At 41.0% G+C, this 22437-nt stretch overlaps 1 long non-coding RNA gene across 2 annotated transcripts in view; it reads right to left on the reverse strand.

Moving 5' to 3' along the window:
• The window catches only part of LOC133260515 (uncharacterized), a 120079-nt gene that overhangs the window by 87420 nt on the left and 10222 nt on the right, over nt 1–22437 (reverse strand). For both annotated transcript variants that reach the window (XR_009740842.1, XR_009740841.1), the window contains exon 3: nt 15115–15217. This is a non-coding gene — a long non-coding RNA (uncharacterized LOC133260515). The remainder of the gene's footprint in view (nt 1–15114; nt 15218–22437) is intronic.

A 22437-nucleotide genomic window follows, 5' to 3' on the forward strand; every position in this document is an offset into this window, starting at 1 on the left:
CCAGAAATGGGGCCCACTTTCCTGGGGTTTACCACTGGGGTTGGGGAGATGAGACATTAATTAATTTCACAAATGAATACTTTATGACAAAAATGCGAAGAGTGACATGAAGCAAAGATATATGACAGTAGGGGAGTTTGTAAAACAAAGCTGATCTGGTCTGGGGCATCCCTGAAGGCTTTTTTGAAGAGGATATGTTCAAATTGAGATGTGAAGGATAAGTTAGAATGACTGGTCAGAATGGCCATCATCAAAAAATCTACAAACAATAAATGCTGGAGAGGGTGCAGAGAAAATGGAACCCTCTTGCACTGTTGGTGGGAATGTAAATTGATACAGCCACTTTAGAGAATAGTATGGAGATTCATTAAAAAACTAAGAATAAAACTACCATATGGCCCAACAATCCTACTACTGGGCATATACCCTGAGGAAACCATAACTGAAAAATATACACATACCCCAATGTTCACTGCAGCACTATCTACAATAGCTAGGACATGGAAGCAACCTGGATGTCCACTGACAGATGAGTGGATAAAGAAGTTGTGGTACATATATATACAACAGGCTACTACTCAGCCATAAAAAGGAATGCATTTGAGTCAGTTCTAATGAGGTAGATGAACCTAGAGCCTATTACATAGAGTGAAGTAAGTCAGAAAGAGAAATACAAATATATATTAATGCATTTATATGGAATCTAGAAAGATGGTACTGATGAAACTATTTGCGGGGCAGCAATGGAGATGCAGACAGAGAACAGACTTATGGACACAGTGGGAGAAGGGGAGGGTGGGATGAATTGAGAGGATAGTATGGAAACATACATATTACCATATGTAAAACAGATAGCCAGTAGCTAATTTGCTGTATAACACAGGGAGTTCAAACCCAGTGCTCTGTGACAACCTACAGGGGTGTGATGGGGTGGGAGGTGGGAGGGAGGTTCAGGAGGGAGGGGACATGTATATATACCTATGGCTGATTAATGTTGATGTATGACAGAAACCAATACAATACCATAAAGCAATTATCTCCCAATTAAAAATAAATAAAAAATTTTAAAAAGCTTGTAGTGAGAGAAGACAGGGTTTCAGGCATTTAAAGGTCCTAAACTGGCAGTGAGTCCCGCACTTATGAAGGACTGAAATAAAGCCATTAGGGTTGAAATACAGAGTGGGAGGAAGCAGATGACAAAAGATGGAAGGGTTAATGACTGCTAGATTATGTTGGGCCTTAGGTGACTGTGAGAAACTATGTCTTAAATCAGACACAGAAAGATAAGTATCATATGATACTGCTTATATGTGGAATCTCAATAAAGGCTACAAATGAACTTATTTACAAAACAGAATTTGAGTCAAAGATGTAGAAAACAAACTTATACTTACCAGAAGATAAGCAGGGGAGAGATAAATTGGGAGACTGGGATTGACATATATATACTACTATATATAAAATAGATAATTAGTAAGGACCTTCAGTACAGCACAGGGAACTCTACTCAATATTCTGTAACAGCCTATATCAGAAAAGAATCTAAAAAAAGAGTGGATATATGTATATGTATAACGATTCGCTTTGCTGAACACCTGAAACTAAAACAACGTTGTAAATCAACTACACTCCAATAAAAAAAAATTTTTAAAGAGCCTTTGTTTTTACCTTCAGAACAAAAAGGAGTCATAGAGAATGACCTTGTTCTTTGCTGCTAAAGAATTTCATACCAGTAATTATTGGAAAGTTTACGTATCAAGCCAAAAGAGGAGCTTTGCCCTGACATGGTTCTGATTGAGTGAATTTTATTTGTGAAGTGTGTGTGTGTGTGTGTGTGTGTGTGACAGAAACATAGAGACTTGGACACAGAAGGAAAGACACAGAGGGCTGGGTGTGGTGGCTCATTCCTACATCTGAGCAGTTGTCTGGGCTGATTTTCGTTCAACAGTTATTTGACAGACATTTGACACTGCTGCCTCTTTAGAATAAGGTCTTTCATAATTCCCTCCCATTTCCCTGCATGATTTCTGTCCATCACTGGGTAAGCAGAATTATTCCTAATGGATTTTTGATTTGTTCTTTGGAGCCCCCATTTTTAGTAAGCACACAAAAAACTATTCATTCACATTGCTACCTTATACTAAACGTTCTTTGTTAAGTTAAAGTCTACAGGCTGGGTAGCATAAATAGCAAAGAAAAAAATTCACTGTACGCCAGTTCTAAGAATCTGGCACCAAATGGTCCTCTAAGGTTTGTTTAAACAAGAAATGTATTAAAAGCGAGACATTTTTCATGGAGATGAGGGTCTTGACCGCAGAAACTTCCTCTTTGAGCCCTGGTCCTGGGGCCTTCCCCGGTGGCGCTAATGGTAAAGAATCTGCTTGCCAATGCAGGAGACCTGGATCTGATCCCTGGGTGGTGTCTATCCCCTAGAGAAGCAAATGGCAACCCACTCCAGTATTCTTTCCTGAGAAATCCCATGGACAAAGGAGCCTGGTGGGCTACAGTCCCTGGGGTTGCAGAGAGTCGAATATGACTGAACAAAGATGAGCAGATGGCAGAGCTTTAAGGAGCCTGTCAGTGAAGTTTCCCTTCAGAGAAGAGCCAATGAGAAGATGCTTCACTTTGGACATTCTACATCTTTTCTCTTTTCTGAGGAGAGTTTCAGCTTTTTTAGGCTTAGCCCATGCCAATACTGGAGAAGAGGGTCAGAGAAAAGCAGCTGGAAGTGAAAATTATTTACTTTAAACACTTAAATGGTTCTTCTGTGAAATTATGGCATTCAGTGGCTTTCAGTCCAATTGATCTTAATTTTCTAGCCACTTCACTACTAATTCGATCTTATAAAATAGCTTCACCATTAAGGACGCAGAGCTGGGGTCAGGACGTTGGTTTTCTGTTCTGCCCAGGATTGCATTGATCTTCTTTCCTCATCTTTTGCCCACTCCCTGCTGAGACCTCTGTCCATTCCCACCTTGCTGCAAATGATTGCTTAGGTGTTAATTTAATCATGAAATTTAATATTTTACCTCATATTTTGTTCTGAAGCATTTCTAGGCTTACAGGATGTTTAGAACTGACAGGGTCATTCATTCATTCAGTTATCTCATATTTGTGCTTTGTGCAAGGCATTGCCCCAGGCCCTCAGTAGCTTCCCTTCCAATAGTGGAGGTAGATACGCAGAAAAGCCATTATAACCCAGTCAAACAAATGCTATTATAGAAGCGTGAGCCTGTAATAGGGAAGAACAAATCTGGCTCCATATTGGATCTGTTTCTTTTACTTTAACCTTTGTATTCTATTGCTTTTGATACAAGTTAATTGTATTTCCTGTAGCCTGAAATATACAGGATAGCTCATTCTCAAGGCTCTGACCTTTAAAGGTATAAAACTTTCCCATTCATAGAGAGATTTAAAAAAAACTGCAGAACGGTGAGTAACATTTATCTTATTGGAGGTTTACAGGAACATCATGACCAGACCTATGTAGACTGCTGTTTAAGAACAAAGGACTCCAGCACCAGGAAGTTTGCAGCAACCAACCACACCCCTTCCCCTTTTAGAATAAAAGAAGCCTGGATTCTAACTTGGGTAAGATGGTTCTTTAGGACATTAGTCTACCATCTCAATCTGCTGGCTTTCTGAATAAAGTCACTATTTCTTGCCCCAACAACTCATCTCTCAATTTATTGGTCTATCATGTGGTAAGCAAAGGTCCATCTAGTCAAGGCTATGGTTTTTCCAGTGGTCATGTATGGATGTGAGAGTTGGACTGTGAAGAAAGCTGAGCGCCAAAGAATTGATGCTTTTGAACTGTAGTGTTGGAGAAGACTCTTGTGAGTCCCTTGGACTGCAAGGAGATCCAACCAGTCCATTCTAAAGGAGATCAGTCCTGGGTGTTCTTTGGAAGGACTGATGCTGAAACTGAAACTCCAGTACTTTGGCCACCTGATGCAAAGAGTTGACTCATTGGAAAAGACTCTGATGCTGGGAGGGATTGGGGGCAGGAGGAGAAGGGGACGACAGAGGATGAGATGGCTGGATGGCATCACCGACTCGATCGACGTGAGTTTGAGTGAACTTCAGGAGATGGTGATGGACAGGGAGGCCTGGCGTACTGCAATTCATGGGGTCGCAAAGAGTTGGACACTACTGAGCGACTGAACCGAACTGAACTGAACATGCAGTAAGCAGTATGAGTTTAGATCGGTAACAAGCAAAGTACTAGTGGCAGTCCCAGAGGAATAACGTTTCCATTGGAGAACAATGTGTACAAAGACATGGAGAAGCTGAGGGACCACCAGTAGCTAAGGACTGCTTTGAGTATGGTGTCAGCAGTGAAGCCACTGCCAATGACCTTGAAATGCTGGGGTAAAATCTTGAAGGACCTTGAATGTCTATGTGCAAATACAAGAGAATTTATATTTTAAACTAGTAGTGATGGGAAAAGCATTGACGATCTTTTAGCAGATATTTTATGTTAGAATGTCCACTCTGAAACTGAGGGTTATGGATAGGGTAGGAGGTGGAATCAATGAGATTCAACTCGGGGAAATCTAGAAAGAGGCTAATGCAATAGTCCCAGCAACAGTGAAAGTCTGAGCCAGGGCTCTAGGCATAAAGGGGAGAGATGTTTAGGACTGAAAGATTAACTGGGTGGGAAAGGGAAGAATATAAAATGAACCCAGGCTTTTCTGGCTTCACTAATGGGATGAAAGATTGTACCATTCATTCAGCAGTTCTTTCTAGGTTCTGATTAAAGACATGGGATTCTGGAAATATGCCGTGTGAAAAATCTGAGACAGGGTCAAGGACAGAATGGCGGGGTTTTTGCTGTTCAGTCACTAAGTTGTATATGACTTTGCAATCCCATGGACTGCAGCACACCATGCTTCCCTGTCCATCACCAACTCCTGGAGCTTACTCAAACTCATGTCCATTGAATCAGTGATGCCATCCAACCATCTGAATGCATCAGGGAATGAGTCAGCTTGTCACATCAGGTGGCCAAAATATGGGAGTTTCAGCTTCAGCATCAGTTAATCCAATGAATATTCAGGACTGATTTCCTGTAGGATTGACTAGTTTGATCTCCTACAGGCCAAAGGACTCTCAAAAGTTCTCCAACACCATGGTTCAAAAGCATCAGTTCTTCAGTGCTCAGCTTTCTTTATAGTCCAACTCTCATCCATCAGTCCAGTTCAGTTGCTCAGTTGTGTCCGTGACTGCATTCCCTGATCGTCCATCGAGTCGTGATGCCAGGGTTGACTGGTTTGATCTCCTTGCTGTCCAGGGGACTCTCAGGTCTTCTCCAACACCACAGTTCAAAAGCATCAGTGGTGGAGTACTTCACACTTAAAGATTAGAGATGATGTCCTCAACTCTGAATAGATTCCAGGTCCTGCCCTAGATGATTTAGAACGTTCAGGAGAGGCTTAAGAATCTGTTTATAAAAAGCTCTTCAGGGGATTCTGATTAACAGCTAGAGCTGAGAGCCACAAATCAAATCCCACCCTATTCCAGGAAAGAGCTGGAGCCTGAGATTCATGTGGTGGAATGACTTTCCCAAGGTCACAGAGCTCCCTAGAAGCTAAATGCAACTCAGATTCCCAATCCACAATCCTTTGTCTGCAGGCTCACTTCTGCATTTAGATTTGATTGTCTTTGTCTTATTTAGATTTAAAAACCACTGGGGATGGTCTGCACTTCTATCTACTTTTTGTAAAATATGAAGTTATAATAGCAAGTCTGACTAAGCAGCAGATCTGGTGGACTGAGAGAGAGTTGTTTCTCACACGTTCATGCGACTAGTTTCCTAACAGTTCTATCTTTCACAGCACTCCTATTTGTAGAGAAAAAACATTATCAGTGACTCAGCCTCGATATTCTGCTAGTAGCTTTTTGCAGAACCTGGTGTTGGACCTAATATCTATAATCTAGACCATGGGAGGAAAAAAAAAATGCCTCTATTTTTGTGGAAGAGAAACAGATCCAGAATCTGAAAGTCCCTAAGAATTTATGGATGATGCAGAAATAAATTCTGGTGGTGCTAACGGTAAAGAATCTACCTGCCACTGCAGGAGACGCAAGAGACACGGGTTCAATCACAGGATCGGGAAGATATCCTAGAGAAGGAAATGGCAGCCCACTCCAGTATTCTTGCCTGGAAAATTCCATGGACAGAGGAGCCTGGTGGGCTACAGTCCATGGGGCCGCAAGGAGTCAGACACAACTGAGCGACTGAGCATACATGCAGAAATAAAGGACAAGATTGAGGTGTTTAGAAAAGCTGTGATCTCATTGACTGTGGGAGACCTTCTGTGAGTACCAGGATTTCTCTCTGGTTCTTCTGTGCTTTGGGGCATGTATCACCCTTGGAATGAGTCACGAGAACATGACTCGCTTGTGTCAAAGAAATGGTAGCATAAGCAATGTGTATCACTTCTAGATGGAATAAACATGCCAAATACCTCCATCCTCCATGCTCTGTGACCCTGCCCCAGCAAACCTAGAAGCCTTGAGTTGAGGTGGTGGCACAACAAAATGGACCAACCTGGACCACGGAGTGACTCTGATGGTCAGAGTCCCTCTGATGACCAGTGTAGGAAATGTAGTATGAGTGGAAAAGAGAACTCAAAACTCTGGTTTTAAGTCATTGAGATTTGGAGATGATTTGTTATAGCAGTTTAATTTAATGTAATCTGACTAATGCACTGATCAACAGAAAATGCAAAGCAGGCAACGAAACACCCAAACCCTGAAGTGTCACAAACGGAAAGATCTCTGCAGGCTACAGTGGTCCTAGAAGGCAATGCTGATCAACTGAAATAATGGGACATAGACCGGATGCAGTTCAGCAAAAAAAAACTCAGGATTATGCACTTGGAGTTGAAAAGGGAACATGTTCAAAGGCAAGGTGCCAGCCACTCAAAGGCAGTTGGCTGGAAAATTAAAAGTATAGCTTTAGTGGATAGCCAGCTGACCGGGAGGAATTGTCACAACCCTGCAGTTCTGTTGATTGAAAAAAAAAAAAAATGCAAGCAGAGAACTGTGGCAAATGAAAAGCATGTCTGTATCATGAGGTAATTGCTACACTGCTCTGCACAGATCAGAACTGTAACGGAGCTGGGCCAGCTCTGATTCTCCATCCCTCAATGGGATTCAGAGAATGTGGAGAGAGTTCAGAGAAAAGCAAAACAGTCATTCAGTGACCAGCAAAGAAGGGCTAAAGACCTGGAATGATTTACCCTAGAGAGAAAAAGCTTCAGGGTCACTTGAGAAGCATCAGCGCTGAACACAGACTTCAGAAGAGCCATGGCATAGAGGATGATGGCTGTGTTTTTCTCTGTTGCCAAGAATACAAAAAGAATGGGCTTATTAATGTTAAGCAAAAGGAAGAATTTCCTAACCCCAAGGCTTGTTTGACACCAGATAGCATGGGAGATTTCTCTCTGGAGGACACGACAAAGATCAATGTTCTTTTGATAGTTATGGATTCTCTGGGTCCTTCCTGAAGCAAAGGGATGGAAGGTTCACCATCTCGCTTTTCTGCCACGACCCAGGTGATGGATGATGTCCACTGGGCTACACACTCCCATGGGCATGCTGATGTTTTACGTAACTCCCAGTATGCTACTGGTGGCTGCACTTTTCCTTCTCTCAAGAAAACATCAGAAAACAAGAGAGAGCCGTATTGTGATCAGGATCACTGTAAATCCTCTTTTTAAAAAAAGGCAAATGTAAGTGTCAATTTTTTAAACTCTTGTTTGTAAAAATAACCTGTGGTGTGATAATTCAAGATTTATTTAACAAATGGTAATTGAGTCAGGTGTGTGTGTGTGTGTGTGTTGGGTAGGGGATGTCTAAGGCTAAATCAACATGCAGTTACAATACAGTGCAATACATGATATTATGTGGAAAACGTGACCTGTTGTGAGACCACGGGGAGGGGTTGACTAGGTGGTACTTGAAGGTCCAGGGAAGACATCAAAGAAAGGCATGTGTGAGGTGAAGTCCACAGTGGGAAGGAGAGAAAAGTTGGTCAATAGAGGAAAAAAGGGAAGAAAGCAGGAGAAAAAGCCTGTGTGAAAGCCTGGAGGCTGGACACATCTGGAGGAATAGAGAAATGGGAAAATACCTGAACACAGACCTGGGGTCAAGGCAAGTGGGTAATGACAAGAGACAAGGTAGGTTTGCAGGAGTGAGGGCACTTGGGGTGCTGTCTGCCACATTGAGAGGCTCAGTTCCCAGGAGCATCATGGGGCCAGCGGACTGTGATTTGTGGGGATGGACATGATCATGTTGATATTTCAGAAAGTTTACATATTTTTCTGGCAACCATGTAGAAAACTGATCATTGGAAACACTTTGAAATTAATCTGGCCTGGATTTGAATCTATGTTCTATATGATTCAGTTCAGTTCAGTCACTCAGTCATGTCCAACTCTTTGCGATCCCATGGACTGCAGCACGCCAGACTTCCCTGTCTATCACCAACTCCCGGAGTTTACTCAAGCTCATGTCCATTGAGTCAGTGATGACATCCAACCATCTCATCCTCTGTCGTCCCCTTCTCCTCCCACCTTCAATCTTTGCCAGCATCAGGGTCTTTTCAAATGAGTCAGCTCTTCACATCAGGTGGCCAAAGTATTGGAGTTTCAGCTTTAGCATCAGTCTTTCCAATGAATATTCAAGACTGATTTCCTTTAGGATGGACTGGTTGGATCTCCATGTTTTCCAAGGGACTCTCAAGAGTCTTCTCCAACACCACAATTCAAAAGCATCAGTTCTTTGGTGCTCAGCTTTCTTCACAGTCCAACTCTCACATCCATACATGACTACTGGAAAAACCATAGCTTTGGCTAGATGGATCTTTGTTGGCAAAGTAATGTCTCTTCTTTTTAATATGCTGTCTAGGTTGGTCATAGCTTTTCTTCCAAGGAACAAGTGTCTTTTAATTTCATGGCTGAAGTCACCATCTGCAGTGATTTTGGAGCCCCCCAAAATAAAGTCTGACACTGTTTCCACTGTTGCCCCATCTATTTGCCATGAAGTGATGGGACCAGATGCCATGATCTTAGTTTTCTGAATGTTGAGCTTTAAGCCAGCTTTTTCACTCTCCTCTTTCACATTAATCAAGAGGGTTTTTAGTTCCTCTTCACTTTCTGCTGTAAGGGTAGTGTCATCTGCATATCTGAGGTTATTGATATTTCTCCCAGCAGTCTTGATTCCAGCTTGTGCTTCATCCAGCCCAGCATTTCTCATGATATACTCTGCATATAAGTTAAATAGGCAGGGTGACAATATACAGCCTTGACGTACTCCTTTCCTGATTTGGAACCAGTCTGTTGTTCCATGTCCCGTTCTAACTGTTGCTTCTTGACCTGCATACAGATTTCTCAGGAGGCAGGTCAGGTGGTCTGGTATTCCCATCTCTTTATGAATTTTCCACAGTTTGTTGTGATTCACACAGTCAAAGGCTGTGGCATAGTCAAAAAAGCAGAAGTAGATATATTTCTGGAACTCTCTTGCTTTTTTGATGATCCAACAGATGTTGGCAATTTGATCTCTGGTTCTGTATGATTAGCTATAAAATTTTTGGCAAGTTAATCTTGTTGAATCTCAGTTTCCTCATCTGTAAAACAGACATCATAATGTCTGGCAGAGTGTCTCTGGGAATAAACTTAAGAACTGTATGGAAGAGGCCTGCCTGATCCCAAGATGAGTGCTCAACGAACTTCGGCTCCCTTCCCTACAAATTTATATTCAATTAGCAAATGATAAAGGTATTTGCCATAGTGCAGAATCAAACACTTTTTTTCATTTGAGAGTGATTATCGCAGGGGTTGGGCTTCCCCAGTGGCTCAGTGGTAAAGAATCCATCTGCAATGTAGGGAATGCAGGGGACTTGGGTTCGTTCTTGGAGAAGGTGATGGCACCCCACTCCAGTACTCTTGCCTGGAAAATCCCATGGACAGAGGAGCCTGGTAGGCTGCAGCCCATGGGGTCGCTAAGAGTCGGACACAACTGAGCGACTTCACTTTCACTTTTCACTTTCATGCACTGGAGAAGGAAATGGCAACCCACTCCAGTGTTCTTGCCTGGAGAATCCCAGGGACGGGGAGCCTGGTGGGCTGCCGTCTATGGGGTCGCACAGAGTCGGACACTACTGACGCGACTTAGCAGTGGGTTCGTTCTCAGGGTCAGGAAATTCCCCTGAAGGAGGAAGTAGAAATCTGCTCCAGTATTCTTGCCTCAGGAATCCCATGGACAGAGGAGCCTGGCAGGGTAGAGTCCATAGCGTGGCAAAGAGTCAGAAACAACAGAGCGATGGAACACACACTCGCTCACATCACAGGGGTAGTTTCTGAATCCTCTGGACACGATAGAGATCAGACTAGATTTTCCTGCAGCTCTTTAACCATTTTTGTGGTTCTTCGTAGAATCCTTTCCAGTTTTTTAAAAATTGCTCTTCAGTTGTGGAGACCACAGCTAGATTAGTCATCGGAGAGAATTTGTGATTATTAGATCAACATCGTGTAGTCACTCTCGCTGTTCCCTAGCCATATAAACCCAGTCAGCTGGTCCCAGCTGACCAATAGGTTGTGTTCCAGGAGTTCAATAGTATGTGGGTTGTTTGGAACACAGAAAGCCTTTCCCCATAGAAACAGAATTATAGATAGTGGCTTATTTCCCAGGCCATTGCATAAAAATCTACTTAATGCATACAGAGCTGAACCAGGACCTGGCAGTAACAGTCACTAAAGCCCTTGACTTGCCTAAGTCCCAGTGGGACTCCTAGTGCCATGGAGTCCTGAGAGCCTCTGAACCCTTGCAACTCCAAGACCTCTGAGTGAGGTAAGAAATGGGCTGACAGCCTTTTCAGAAACCATAATTTGCAATGTTATTTCGAAGAACACTTCTTTGAACTAGATTTTTACCTGCAATTGGGGCTATTAGCATATAAGCAAGTAATCAAGAATTACCTTATGATAAGGGGCTTCCCTGATGACTCAGATGGTAAAGTATCCACCTGCGATGCAAGAGACCCAGGTTCAATCCTGGGTTGGGAAGATCTCCTGGAGAACGGAATGGCTACCCATTCCAGTATTCTTCCCTGGAGAATTCCATGGACAGAGGAGCCTGGTGGGCTATAGCCATTGGGTCACAAAGAGTTGGATACTACAGAGCGACTAACATACACACACACTCCTTATGATAAATACACCTACAATATGCTGGACACTTTTCCTAAATCTACCTTAGTTATTTTTAATCCTCATGATAATCTTATAAGAAAAATACTCTTCTCATTTTACTGGTGTCTTGAGAAGATTTTGCATGGCCCTGGAACAGGCAGGTAGAAGGTGGTGAGAGAGATGTGGGAGCCAGGCATACATTCAAAGCTGAGAGCTTTTCACTGCACAACACTGCCTCCCAGTGGAGTGTGCTTGACACATACCCCAGAGTCAGTAAATCAACCATGTATGATCTCTCCTTGAAGTAACAAGTTCTTCATTCATACATCTAACAAAGAATCTTTGAGTGCTTCCAGTGAGTGAGGCCTTGGGAACGCAAAATCAAATTAGACTTGGTGCTCTTACAGAGTAGTTGAGAAAACGAACAAGTAAATCAAGGGTTGAAATCAATGAGACAAGAATAAGATCAAATTAAAAAAAAAAAAAATTACCCAGAAACCCAGAAGAGAAATTAATCAGACTCAGGTGGTTGTGATGCTAACCCAGAAAGGCTTCCTGGAGAAGGTGAGATGAGCTGAGTTTTGAAGAATGAGTTGGAGTTAGATGTAAATCTCATGACAAAGGGTTGAAAGATTGTCCTATTCAGAAGGATCAGCATATTTAATTGCACAGGGACACTGAACACATCAAAAATATGTCAAGCAGGGATTTCCCTGGTGCTAGATCCCACGTGCTGTAACTAAGACCCAAGGCAGCCAAATAAATAAATATAAAAATAAATATCTTTAAATATGTTAAGTATTTCTTTGACCCATCTGATTTGTGATACGTCAGCACAATGCAAACATGGAGTAGCTGATAATTTACCTTGTGGGACAGTAGGCAAGTGAAAATAGCATTTATTATAGCTTTTTGTAAAAAAAAAAATTATGTATTTGGCTATGCTGGGTCTTAGTTGCAGCATGCAGGATCTAGTTCCCTGACAAGGGATCAAACCTGGGCCCCCTGCATTGGGAGCACAGAGTCTTAGCCACCGGACCACCAGGGAAGTCCCTATTATAGTTTAATTTGCCTTTATTTCACAGTGATTTTTTAGATTCTTTATATATATAATTATATATACATGTATTTCTTTCGTGAACGGTGTATATGTTATTGATTTCTCTATTGGGCATTTTGGAGAAGGAAATGGCAACCCACTCCACTATTCTTGCCTGGAGAATCCCAGGGACGGGAGAGCCTGGTGGCCTGCCGTTTCTGGGGTTGCACAGAATCGGACATGGCTGAAGCGACTTAGCAGCAGCAGCATTGGGCATTTTGGTCATTCAAATGTTTGATTTGCAAGGAAAAAAAAACCACTAATTTGAAAAGAAACCTGTACCCATGTTCACTGCAGCATTATTGACAATAGCCAAGAATTGGAAACAAACTGTGCCATCATTGGATGAATGGATAAAGAAGCTGTGATGCACACACACAGGCACAATGGAAAATTTAAAACAAATGGAAATATAAACGGAAAAATAAAAAGAGAGGGAAATCTTGCCATTTGTGACACATGGGTGGAACTTGAGGGCATAATGTTAAGTGAAATAAGTGAGACAGAGAAAAACAAAGACAGTATGATCTCACTTACATGTGAAACCTAAAATAAAAATAAAAACATCTTGAACTCATAGACACACAAACAGATAGGTGGTTGCCAGAGACAGGGGGTGGTGAGTGGGCAAAATGGGTGAAGGTAGTTGAAAGCTACGAAGTTCCAGTTATAAAATAAATGTCACTGGCATAAAACATACAGCCTAGTAATCATGGTTAATAATACTGTGCTGTATATTTGAAAGTTGCTGAAAGAATAGATCTTTAAAATTCTCGTCACAAGAAATAAATGTGTATCTATATATAGTGATGGATATTAACTAGATTTACCGTGGTGATCATTTTGCAATATTTACAAATACTGAATCATTATGTTGTACCTCTGCCACTAATACAATGTTACATGTCAATCTTACCTCAATTAAAGCATTGATTTGTAACAGCTCCTAACTCATTGTATGATCTTTTTATCTTTCAATTAAAAAAAAAAATCCTTTCCTAAAAACCTTCCCCAACTTGAACTATTTTTTAAAACTTAGGTTCTCATTTTACCTTCACATCTTTGATCCAGCTGAAATTTGGTCCACTCAGTGTAAGGAATCTGGTAGTAATGCCACTATATTTCCCATCCTGCCTTGCAGCTTTTTGCCCTCAAGGTTGGGAGCCAGGAGCCAGGCTCCACAGGTGAACCTTGAGCAGAGATGGGCTTCACCTCAAGTGACAGGAGTCTAAGAAAGCTGGGGCGATACGTATGGGCTGCAGCTGGGGGGAGGGTAGTCGTTCACTCTGGCAGGATGGAGATGAAAGCAACTCAGACCAAGGAGCTGAGAGCGACTCCAGAAACAGTCTAAGCTGCCTGGTGCCTCTTCACCACATGCCCCCCAGCCCCCCGACTCCATTTCTGTTGAATGAGAAAACCTGGTCTTTGATGCAGGCAGCAATAAACCTGCTACAGGAGAGTGAGCTCACAGAGAGCCAACCACACACACACATACACACACACACATATACATACACACATGCACACATTCCTCAACAAAAGAAAATAAACAAAACAAATATTCCAAAGCACAAGACGAAAATTAGCACTAAGGAAACCAACACACGGAAAGGGGGAGAGATAAATTGGGAGATTGAGATTGACATATATGCACTACTGTATATAAAATAGATAACTATTAAAAACCTACTGTATAGCCCAGGGAACTCTACTCAACACCCTGTAATAATCTGCATGGGTAAAGAATCTTAAAAAAGAGTGAATCTCTGTATATGTATGATGGGTTCACTTTGCTGTTCACCTGAAACCAACACAACATTGCAAATCAACTATACTCCAGTAAAAATTAATTAAAAATAATAATTCAATAGGGTTTAGACAGGAAAATCAAAATATGTTTTGAAAATCAATAATTCTATATTTCCAAAGCAAGTGACATTTAAAATTTGTAAAACAGAAAAAAAAAAAACCCAGAAAGCTGACACACTAAACAAGGTAATTTAACTACTACTAAAAAAATAAATAAATAAAACAAAAAAACAAAACACTGGCAGCCTTTCCAGCAAAATCTCTTTCAATCTATGAGGACTTGTCTCATTGTACCTTCAGCTGTGCTCACTCACTCCCCAGATAACTAAGCCACTTCTCTGCTCCTACCCTCCTCATCTCTGTATGGCATTACCCTTCCTACCACCCCTCCTCAACCCCCCAAACCCTTGGCTGTTTGAAAACCCCTACACGCTCTACCTCATTTGTGAATGCTCCCCTTAGCTTCTTGTTCAAGCTTAACATGGACACCCACCCCCGAAGGTCACTGCTACCCAGTCATGCTCTTCCCAACCCCCGCCTCCTGTACCCTGGCACTCCTGAGCCTAAAGCTGTACTCCTCTTCCCTCATTGATGCTTCCAGGCCATTCCCCACATCCTGCCTAGATTCATCCAGCTTTAACCTCATATCATCAGACTATGTCACCCACTATCCACAACCTCATGCATTGGAGAAGGAAATGGCAGCCCACTCCGGTGTTCTTGCCTGGAGAATCCCAGGGACAGGGGAGCCTGGTGGGCTGCCATCTATGGGGTCACACAGAGTAGGACACGACTGCAGTGACTTAGCAGCAGCATCCACAACCCCTTGGGCCGTATTATCACTTGGTTAAGTAATTGGAGCTCCCAGCTCACTGTCAGTCTCTTCAAGTTCATTCCTGTCTTGGTTCTCGGTGATTTTCAACATACACACTGATGGTCACTTCCATACCCAGGCCTCTCAGAATCTTGAGCCCCCCATATCATCTCCCCTTCCCCATCTGCACTTACCTCTGTGGTCATTCTCTAGACTTTCTCGATACCAGTCGCCATGACCCCTCCAGGCACTGCACTCTCTGAGACCTCCTGTCTCTCCAGCTTGCTTTTTAAAACACTGAAGTGTGTGACATATAACATCATATTAGTCACAAGCGTACAACACAATGATTTGTACATTTGTACAATGATTTGTATAGCACGGTGATATATACATAATCATTTGTATATATTACAAAACGATCACCCCAATAAATCGAGTTAACATCTATTACCACATATAGTTACAATTTTTTTCCCTGTGATGAGAACTTTTAAGACTCATTCTTTTAGCAGCTTTCAAATATGCAACACATTACTGTTAACTGTAGCCACAATGCCACACATGACATCCCCAGGATGTATTTATAACTGGAAGTTTGTACCTTTTGACTCCTTTCATCTATTTCATCCATACCCCATTCCCCACCTCTGTCTGCTCTCTGTATCTAATGAACTTGTTTTTTTTCCCCCAAGATTCCACATATAAGTGAGACATATAAGTCTTTGTCTCTCTCTCTCTCTGACTTATTTCACTTAGTGTAATGCCTTCAAGTTCCATCCATATTGTCCCAAATGGCAAAATTTCTTCCTGTTTTATGACTGAATAATATTCCATTCGTTATTTCTTTATCCATTCATCCACTGATGGTCACTTAGGTTGTTTCCGTATCTTGGCTATTTTAAATAATACAGCTATATACATGGAGGTTCCAGTTCACTTTTCCTAGAAACTCAACCCCCATCTTTTCACTGCCCCATTCTCCCCCATACCTTCTCTTCTTATGCAAGTTAAACTCCATAGTCAAATAGTATAATTACCTCTTTGCATGTACTGTCAACTACCAAGGCCCTTTCTCACTTATACTAGAAATTTAATCAAATATTATATATTCTTTTGTGTCTGGCTTCTTTGCTCAATATTGTATTTATGAAATACTTCTTTTTGTTTGAGCAGTTTATTTTCATTTTGTACAGCACCCTGTAATATGAATACCCCACTACTTATTTCTTCATTATGCACTTGCTTTTGGCTAGTGCTCCCGTGAACATCCTACCACCTTCTGTGCATACGTTTCTATTTGGACTGGAATTGCTGAGTCACAAGGAATGCACTTCTTCAGCTTTAATAGGTGATGCTAAACTGCTTCCTGGCGGTGGTACTAATTAATTTATAATCCCATTTGCAGTGTATGAAAGTTCCAGTGGCTAGCATTTTTTCTTACATTTGTATTGTCAATCCTTTTAATGTTAGCCATCCTGGTGAGATTGTAATTGTGTAACATTGGGATTTTAAATTTGCATTTCTTTGATTAAGGAGGTAAAGCACTTTCATACATATTTATTGGCCATTTAAAGAACAGTCTTGTGAAGTACCTTGCACATTTTACCAATGGGTTGTCTGTGTTTTCATGTTGATTTCTATGAGTTCTTCATAGGACTGTGAGTTAAATGTGTTGCAAATAACCTCTCCCATTCTGTTGCTTACCCTTTTATTCTCCTGCTTTTTTTGATGAATAAGAAGTCTTAATTTTAGGGAACTCTCATTTATCAATGTTTTCCTCTGTGGTTAAGAGTCTGTGGTTTTGAGTACTATTTAAGAAATCTTTTTCTACCCTGAGGTTATGAAGTTAATCTATATTCTCTTCTAGATTTATTTTGTTGCCTTTCACATTTGAATCTACAAATATTCTGGAATTTTGGTGTGAAGTAGTATTCAGCTTTATTTAATTTTTTTTCTTTTTTTTTTTTGAATATTCAATTTTTTATTGGTTTAATGTTTGGTATGATGAATATGAGAAGGATTACTCCAGATGGAAAGGCAATTTAAACAAAGACAGTGAATAAAAGAAAGAAAAGAGTGGGTTATGTTTGGGTGGACAGTGAATCTCTTCACAAAGTTGTCAGGGTTTCTAAAGTTCTGGTAGAAATTCAAGTGGGAAGTCAGAAGTAAGGCAAGTTTGATTCCATACCAAATTACAGAAAGCAGCACACAGACATGTCCTGCGATTTGCTGAATCTGTCAATCAATCACACCTCCAATAACAATCAATCACACATCCAATAACTGTAGGTCCCTTGAATCAGAGGCTCCAGGCCCCCGTCATTTCTCCACGAGCATCGTTCAGGTTACACCAGGAATCAGGATTTCCAACCATGAAGAGGTTGGCCCATCAGTCATTCACAGCAGTTAGAACTCAGCCGCGTTCATTTCCTAAGGCTGCTATAACAAAGTACCGCAAACGGGGTGGCTTAGAAAAACATTAAGGTCTTCTTTCACAGCTCTCGAGGACGGATGCTGGAGATCAAAGTGTCACCTTGATCTGTGGTTGCCGGCCCCGCCCCAAAGGCTCTAAAGAAGAATCCATCCTTGTCCCTTCCGTCTCCCGGTGGCTCCAGGTGGCTCCAGGCTCCCGGCAGCGTCTCTCCTATCTCTGCCTCTGTCTTCACACAACAATCTTCCTTCTGTCTCAGTGCCTGCTCCTCTTCTTATGAGGACACAGCCGCTGGATTTAGGGGCTACCCCCAATCCAAGATGATTTCATCCACAAAGTCCCTATTTGCCAATCAGTGAGATTCTAAGGTCCCAGGTAGACATGAAGATTTAGAGAACACCATCCAACCCACTACAGCAGCCATCAGGCTAAACACGAAAGAGCCACACCTCAGCGGCCGTCTCTGCGACCACGTCCTTGACGCCAGGCGTAACCGCTGACAGCCCACAGGACCCTCTCACCCCGGGCTCGGTTCTGCCAGCTTCGCCCCCTCTCACCGGGGGTCAGGTGGTTGCATTCCAAAGGTCGCACGTGGAAGGGAGAATAAAATTTAGTTTGAACAGATGCTGCACCGGGCAGCAGTCTGAGGCGACAACTTGTACTTCCTGTCTTCCCAAAGAGCCGTCCTCCACTTGAGGTAAAATACTCCGAGGGAGCCGCGAGCTAGGGAACCGTGACCTCCCATTAGATGCGCTGGCTATTTAATTTTTTTCTATTTGGAAATTGTCTCAGAACTACTTGTTGAACTGTTACTCTTTGTGACATATCATACCTTTGTTGGGCTTCCAGTTATTAAGGAGTCCATCTACCAGTGCAGGAGACCGTTTGGTCCCTGGGTCAGGAAGATCCCCTGAAGAAGGAAATGGCAATTCACTTCAGTATTATTGCCTGGGAAATCCCATGGACTGAGGAGCCTGGCGGGCTACAGTCCATGGGGTGGCAAAGACTTGGACATGACTGAGCGACTGAGCATGAACACACACACATAACTTTGTTGTGAACAGCAAGTATATAGATGTGAGGGTCTGTTTCTGTTTCATTTAATAAGGTTTGTTTTTATAAGAATGTATCCATTTCATTCACATTTTACTGTGCTGCTGTAAAATTGTTTATAACATACTTCTGTCTTTTCAATGTCTGAAAGATCAATAGTGATATTTCCCTTTTCAATTTTGACGTTAGTAATTTGCCTTTTTTCCTTTTAAAGTCAGTCTCGCTAGAGATTTATCAATTTTGTAAGTATTTTCAAAGACCAATTTTTGGCTTTTCCATTCTTTTATTTTAAACTTTCTGTATCCTTATGTTATAAACATAAAGTTGAGCATATATGTGTCTATGTATGTGTCTATCTATCCATATCTAATAGTCTAGGATCAAATTATAAAGAAAAAAGTATGCTCATATATCCAGTTTGTAATATATTCATGCAAAGTAAATGCCTCAGTGGGGTAAAAAATTACAGTACTATACAATCTGTGGTTGATTGAAACTTGTGTAGTTTAAGGGTCAACTGTAAAGTAATATAAGAAAGGCACTTAGAACAGGACACTGACATGTAATAAGTGATCAGGAAATGATAGCTGATCTTTTAAAACTCTCTTATTTTTAGCTTTTTGCTTATATTTTGTGCTAGTTGTGTTGTCTTATAAATAGCAAGTCAGTGAGTGTTGTTTTTAAAATGTGGTTTGGGAATTCCCTGGCAGTCCAGTGGTTAGAATTCAGCATTTCATTGCCAAGGGCCTGGGGTTTAATTCCTGGTAAGGGAACTAAGATCCCACAAGCCGTGAGTCACAGCCAAAAAGAGGAAACTGTGTTTTTATTAAAAATAAACATCCAGAAAGTACACAAACTGTAAATCGATGGATATTCATAAAGTGAACAGAGCTGTGGAAACAGTCTTCAGATCAAGCACACCCAGAAACTCTCAACTTGCCTCCTTCCAGGCACTGGCCTCACCAAGGGCACCATTTCTAACAGCACAGACGGCTTCACATTGTTTTGAATTTTATCTGAATGGATTTATATAATGTGTGTACCTTCATGTCTCGGCTCTTTTGCTCAACATTATGTTTGTGAGATTTGTCCATATTTGTAGGTGCAGCTGCACTTGTTCACTCTTATTGCTGCATAATACTTTATCATGTGATGTATCACAGTTTAGTTTTGCAAGACTCTTGAGAGTCCCCTGGACAGCAAGGAAATCAAGCTAGTCAATCCTAAAGGAAATCAATCCTGAATACTCATTAGAAGGACTTATGCTGAAGCCGAAGCTCCAATATTTTGGTCTCCTGATGTGAACAGCTGACTCTTGGAATAGACGCTGATGCTGAGAAAGATTGAGGGCAGAAGGAGAAGAGGGCATCAGAGGATGAGATGGCTGGATGGCATCACCAATACAATGGACATGAACTCGGGCAAACTCCGGGAGATGGTGAGGGACAGGGAGACTTGGCGTGCTGCCGTCCATGGGGTCATGAAGAGTCGGACACGACTGGGCAACTGAAGAACAACAAATACGGTAGATGGTCTTTTGGTCTTTCTTGGTTAGGACTATCTCAAATGATGCTGCTGTGAACACTCTTATGCATGTATTTTAGTGAACCTCATATGCATTTTGGTTGGGAATATGCCTTGAGATGGAATCACTGGCTCACAAGATGTGCATTTTTTCAATTTTACAAGTCACTGTTAAACTGTTCTACAGAGGGGCTGTACCAGTTTACACTCCCACAAACCGTGCCTTTTAATAAGAGTTTGTAATTGTCATAACTGTTATGACCAATGTCGTGTTATTTTGTGGTTTTGTTTTTGGTTTCCTTGCTGTTCTTTTATATTTAGTTCTCCTTTCACTATAAACAGAACTTTGTTTTGCCTGCCTTTTGAAATAATTTGGAGGATAAAGAACCTGTTTTTAATTTTACTAATGGTTACTATACGGTAATTCACAATCATTGTCACAAGTCTGTCTAATTATCAAAATTACAATAAAAACAATTATGTTGACTCACTTTTCATGAAAGGCAAAGATTGCAGTGTTTTTACTCCCTTCCCTGAGTCCTGTCTTCAAGAAATTAATGTTGTGTCATAAATTCTATCATCCAAAATTTAGCCCATCAGAGAGGTGCTAATTTGTAGGGCTTGATATTGGCCCATATTAAATTGATTCAATGGCACAATGCCATTGACCTTGAATACTTGTAAGAAAAGCTATGAAACTCCTGATTGTAATTATGAGGATCTTGTTCATTGCATTACTGTGTTTTCTCAGCAAGACATTTTTCCCAGATCTCGGAATCAGAAATTGTGCTTTTCATGAGCATGTGGCTTATTTTTACCTTACAAACCCAGATATTTTCTTTTTTATAACACTGACTTGTAGGAAATTTAGAATATATTGGGTTGGCCAAAAAGTTCTTTCAAGTTTTCCCGTAAGCCAGGAAAAACCCAAATGAACTTTTGCCCAACCCAATATTTTATTTCTCTATGTTTATATTTTTGAAAACAATATTATACTCTTTTGGAAATGAGACAAAATATGAATCAGTGTGGCAGGGCAAAGATGGCTTCCATGTCAATGGTGGTTATCTCCAGGGAGAGAAGTGAGAATGAGAAAAATAAAAAGTGAAAATAGCTTATTCATTTGCATTATTTAAGTATGAATTTGTATGTTATTGGTATAATTTTAAAAAGAAGTATGTGTACATTGAAAAGAAAGAAACTAAAGGCAAATACATGTAGGAGCTGGGATAGAACTCCCTAAGACATGAAACCTTATAGAAATGATATAGCGATCTGACCCAAAATTTCAAAACTTTCTCTCCAGAAGAAACACTAAAAACAAAGTCCCCAAATCAGTAGACTACTGACAGACAAGATTAAAAACAAATGTTATAGACAAAGATGAATAACCTCAAAATATAATGAGCTTCTACTAATCAAGAAGAAAATGAGAAAGAGCTAATAAAAATGAGCTAGTAAAATAGGATATAAACAGGCAAATCACTAAGAAGAATGATAAAGGACCTATTAACATATATTAGTTAAACTAATAAGTAAAGAAATGAAGAAATGCAAATCAAAAATAGATTTTGTATTTCGCTCTAAGTTTTTCACTTATCAGATGGGGAAATATTCAAAAAACACATATAACTGATGTAGGTGAGCGGGAAAAGGGCATGCTATGGATGGTTATAAAAACAGCACAGCCTATGGGAAGGATAATTGTGTACTATATGAACTAACAATCCCATTTTTTAGACTATTCTACAAATACACGAAGATGCATGAATATATATACATATATACATGCATACAGGCAGGCCTTCAGAGACTTGCACTGCAGTATTATTTGTAGGAATACGGATAGTAGAAATTATTTAAATGATCATTTTGGGAGAAATTTATTAATGGAACACTAAGCATCTAATGTGGAAAATTCTGAAAGAGATGGGAATACCAGACCACCTGACCTGCCTCTTGAGAAACCTATGTGTAGATGAGGAAACAAAAGTTAGAACTGGACATGGAACAACAGACTGGTTCCAAGTAGGAAAAGGAGTACAGTAAGGTTGTATATTGTCACCTGCTTATTTAACTTCTATGCAGAGTACATCATGAGAAATGCTGGGCTGGAAGAAGCACAAGCTGGAATCAAGATTGCCGGGAGAAATATCAATAACCTCAGATATGCAGATGACACCACGCTTATGGCAGAAAGTGAAGAGGAACTAAAAAGCCTCTTGATGAAAATGAAAGAGGAGAGTGAAAAACTTGGCTTAAAGCTCAACATTCAGAAAATGAAGATCATGGCATCTGGTCCCATCACTTCATGGGAAATAGATGGGAAAACAGTGGGAACAGTGTCAGACTTTATTTTCTGGGGCTCCAAAATCACTGCAGATGGTGACTGCAGCCATGAAATTAAAAGACGCTTACTCCTTGGAAGGAAAGTTATGACCAACCTAGATAGCATATTCAAAAGCAGAGACACTACTTTGCCAACAAAGGTCTGTCTAGTCAAGGC

The sequence above is a fragment of the Bos javanicus genome, chromosome 14 (assembly GCF_032452875.1).
Source record: "Bos javanicus breed banteng chromosome 14, ARS-OSU_banteng_1.0, whole genome shotgun sequence".
NCBI classification, from domain to species: domain Eukaryota; kingdom Metazoa; phylum Chordata; class Mammalia; order Artiodactyla; family Bovidae; genus Bos; species Bos javanicus.